Source organism: Lucilia sericata, unplaced genomic scaffold (genome assembly GCF_015586225.1).
Source record: "Lucilia sericata isolate MDLA Ls3-8-SP2 unplaced genomic scaffold, ASM1558622v1 Contig002105F_arrow, whole genome shotgun sequence".
NCBI lineage: Eukaryota > Metazoa > Arthropoda > Insecta > Diptera > Calliphoridae > Lucilia > Lucilia sericata.
Window position 1 is genome coordinate 60,690 of NW_023995955.1, and position 4,744 is coordinate 65,433.

Consider the following 4,744-nt stretch of genomic DNA (forward strand, 5'->3'; position numbering starts at 1 on the left):
GAATTCCTACATGAAATTCTTTAACGTACATGGCTTAATCTACTCCGCTATCAATAAGGATCCGGAATATATATGGGATAGTAGGTCAGGCACAAATTTTCAGCTGCATCGGTCAAGAACTGCCAAACTCAAAGTGGGACATTTTGGTCATACAGGGTTTTATTCAAATGAGTGTAACTTTTCACCTGTTGGTCTTAGCAAAAATTGTCCAAACGAGTTCCGACAGCTATTTTTATTTATTTATTTCATTTATTCAACTAATAATACAAAAGCCTTCTGGCCAAATTAAGTATTACAAGTAAGTACTATGTCAAATTCATAGATATTTATATTACAAAATTAAATATAAAAAAATATGTATAAATAAAAAAAGTTCCCCACCAAAACAACATCATCTCTTTAATAATTAAATGCTTAGAGCATCAAAAAGTAAAAACATTAAAAGTGTATTTCTTCATTGTTTCAAAAAAAATTTCTTTTTTTGGCATTTTTAAATTTTTTTCTTCAAAATTTGTGTCTGGCCAACTATCCAATAGTACTAACCTCCATCATATTTTTGTCTATGGAATGAATCACTGTGGGTCTTTAGATTGTTTTGGTAAAGTTTTATATTATTACGTGGACAGTGATATAGGTCAAATTTGGGGCCAGTAACGCGGCACAAAGAACGTTATTATTTGTTTCTCTAAAATGAGTTGTAAGATTTCTTTCCAGCTAAATTTATTTATTTTTTTGATATTACTTCCCCTAAAATGAACTGTTCACTTTCATTCGCCTTTCGCTTATTTGTAAACAAATTTCCATTTTTCTCCCCCTCCACCATTAAAAAAAAAAACAAATTTCAAACAAACATTATTTCTCCTAAGGGTTGAATAGTGCAATATGGTCTCTCTTTGTATATTTGTGCTTTCGATTGCATGTTTACAACACTATAATACATAAAATAGTCAACACACCTCATAATCGATAGAAACGTTCAACGAAGAACATTTAAAAAAAATATATTAGAAAATATTTTATTAGATATTGCTAGTATTAAAACAAAGAAATCGAACCGAACTATAACAAATAAATTTAAATACCAATTTTAAGTATAAAACAACACAGCTTTTTTTTAACAATATACATATATTTATAAAAATTGTTTAAAAGTAAGTTGAATAGCAGTTTATAAATTAAAAAAACGTTGTTTTTTGTTAACACCAAATTGAATGTTATAATTTTTGTGTTTTATAGTTTATCATCGGATGAAATCAAGGCCAAAGTAGATTCCTACAGGCAAAAATTAATGGGACAAGGAAAAACGGACTTGCCAAAAGATGAATTTGGTAGAATAACGTGAGTATTATTTTTTACACAGATTTTTAAAATTTCAATAAAAATTGGCATTATCTAATGTTTTTTAAAGAAATAGTGATAGTTATTAAAGAAAAGTTGTTCTTGATTTTATTTACTTTATATTTTTATTATATAATTTAAACTGTTTAAATGTTTTAATTTTCATTTCAAATAGTTTTCACTGAAATAATCAATATTCTTATAAAGCTAGTCCCTGTTTGAGAATTTTGCAAATAAACTTGATACTTTTTGTACGGCGTTTAAATATTAACAGGTACGAAATTTCTTAAAACACTGAAATAATCAATATTGAAATAAAGCTAGTCTTTGTTTAAGAATTTTGCAAAAAAAATTATACTTTTTGTACGGCGTTTAAATAATAATAGGTACGAAAATAGATTAAAACAATTCTAATTTTTTATTTTTTACTTATGTAAATTCAATCAACATTGATTTGAAATTATAATAATAAAATTGTGCATTATGCCCGTTAAACAAGTCTTCTGAGCTTTACGACAAAAACTGCTCTCAGAGAGTATTGTATAATGGACTAGACAGGATACGTATTACCTTTAAATAACTTATTGAAATAAAACAACCACGATATACAAGAAAATATCTCTCGAACATTTTTATGTATTTTGCAACATCCTTTAAAACACACAATTGAGAACTCGAAGGTATGGTGAGTTTAGAGAAAAGTGTATATTTGATGAATAGACAGAATTTTTTTCGCAGTTATAACATGTCTTCCAAAAGCAAAAGATTAAAATGCGAAAAATAAAAATACTTTTTAAGGAATTATAAGAATAATTAAATGAGCAATAAATACTATAAGAAGATTAATATAAAAAATATAAAAAAGTTATAAAAAATACTAAAAATATATATAAATGTGAAAAATCAATAATTAGCATACTACAGTCTGACGGGGCTAAATCATTACTATTGAAAAATATTTATGTATCAAAAAATGTGTTTAATAAAAAATTAAATTGTTAAAACTATGAAAATAAATGTTAATTTAGAATATATGATATGTATATTCTAAAAAAATGAACACAATTTTAAATGCGCCGTGTTTAATACAATATATAATTTTTAGTTATTGTTTGTACCTTCGCCCGTTTTAAACCACCCTTGAATTAAATACAATAAGAAAAGAACAGCAAATATGTAAAATGGATTATTGCTGTGAACAGCAAATATAACTATGCTTATAATGGCAAAATAATAATAAAAGAAAATATTTTAAATGCAAAATGTAACTCCTATAACTTATGTGACAAATCTGTACACAAGTCTTCCATATATTGAATAAAATTATAAAATTAGTAATAATGACAAAGATTATAAATTTTCTTTAATGGAATATAAACCATCAATTTACAACAAATAATTTAAAAAATAATGTAATTCATTCAAACATTATTTAACCATAAACAAACTGGAAACGAATTAAATACTATGAAATACATTAATATGAAATTATTGTATCTATAATTTATAAATCCAATATTATTGGAACAATAAAACATCCAATAAAAAACCAAATTCATTAAAAAATATAAAATTAAAAGTTGATATTAAAAACTGACATTTACATACAAAAAAACTTATTTAAATAACTAAGTGTCCTTGAAAATACTATATAATAAACTTTTTAAAGGATATATACGTATGTATGAAAACTTAACATTTTAAAAAATATGAAAAATAGACAATTATAACCAAATAAGATATTCTTTGATAAAACGTTAAAGAATTCAAACCAAAATTTAAAAATAAGTAATCATTAATCTTCATGCGAAGTTTCGTGCTATGACAAATTACAAAGAGTGAATTAGCAATTGTTAATTTTGCATCAACAATTATTTAAACAAACTATTATGTAATAAATAAATGATAGCATTAATATTAATGTTTTGCAAATTGGTAAAAATTATGATAAAAAAATTCAACTTATTAATAAATATAATATGAAATTTAACATCTAACATATATATATATATAAAAAAAAGAAACAAATAAAATATTAATAATCACAAATTTAATGTAATACATAAAACATACAATTAATCCAAAGTCTTCCAAAAAGTATTTAAAATACTTGAAAATAAAATTACCATAAGATAAAAAAAATTAATAATTCAACATCAACAAATTCGCGTCTTCCATTTCACGATATTAAAAAATAATTCGAGAAAGTAATAAAATTGTACCCGATATTTTTAATGAAGATTTTTATATTCTAATATTCACAATCGACCGAAGTTAATAATAACTGCATTCAAAGATATAGAACAAAAACTGTCATGTAGATTCTTAGTAAAATATTAATAATCACTAATTTAATGTAATACATAAAATATATAATTAATCCAAAGTCTTCCAAAATAAGTATTGAAAATACTTAAAAATAAAAATACTATAACATAAAAAAAATTAATAATTCAACGTCTTCCTAACAATGTAATTTAAAAAACAATAAAAAATTAATAATATAACACTGTATAACATTGTTATACGCAATTTAATTTAAAATCTACTAAAAAACTATAACTATGCTGTCATCTTTACAACAAAAATTTCAATCCGTCATAACTCAAAATTATCATGCTACTGCGAAGCCTAAAAAGCGTCGTAAAAGACGTAAGAAGTCACATAGAAATGAGGCTTGTTCATCATCTTTGTCCACTTCAACAACCACTCAAGTCTTAAAACACAAAACGATAGCAAAAACTAAACAATATTTTCAGCATGATAACCGTTTGGGGCTGAAGGAAACAAAAATGAAACAAACTTTGTTCTCTGCCTCTTCTACTTTCAACAAATACACTGAAAGTGATATACTTTACGGCGAAGTTGCCAAGAAATTTAAACCCTTAAATACTAAAACAAGTAAAAAAAAATCTCAAAAGTCTATGAAAGCTTTTCCGAAGTATCATACTCAGAGAAACTAAATGCAGGTCAGAAAATAAAAATGAGCATGCCTTTCAAAACAACGCTTTCCAATTACATCAGCAACCCTAACATTAACAAATCACCGACTCTTGCTCTTTCACAACCACAATATTGCACATGTTCTTGTCAAGATAAAAAAAGGAAATTATATAATAACAATAAATACTTAAAATCAAAAAGAGCTGCAATTTGCGATGATAATAAAAATGTATTTACATGTTCTACTGCTAACCCCACTGCTACTGCATCCGGCACGTCCCATTTAGCAATAATTGAAAATAGTGTTCCAAAAATTCTTGAATTCTTACAAAATCAAACACCAAATTTGCTTTTGGAGACACTATTAAATAATGCTAAACTGGAAGAATATATGGAGAAACATAAAAGGTACAACAAAATTATTTTATTATACGGAATTAATTTACCTTTCCAATGACATTTT

At 24.8% G+C, this 4,744-nt stretch overlaps 1 long non-coding RNA gene across 1 annotated transcript; it reads left to right on the forward strand.

Moving 5' to 3' along the window:
* The first annotated feature begins 952 nt into the window (after positions 1 to 952).
* LOC119613397 lies at positions 953 to 4,286 on the forward strand. The gene is made up of 3 exons (XR_005232232.1): positions 953 to 1,151; positions 1,237 to 1,338; positions 1,514 to 4,286. It is a non-coding gene; the product is annotated as an uncharacterized LOC119613397 (long non-coding RNA).
* The last annotated feature ends 458 nt before the right edge of the window (positions 4,287 to 4,744 follow it).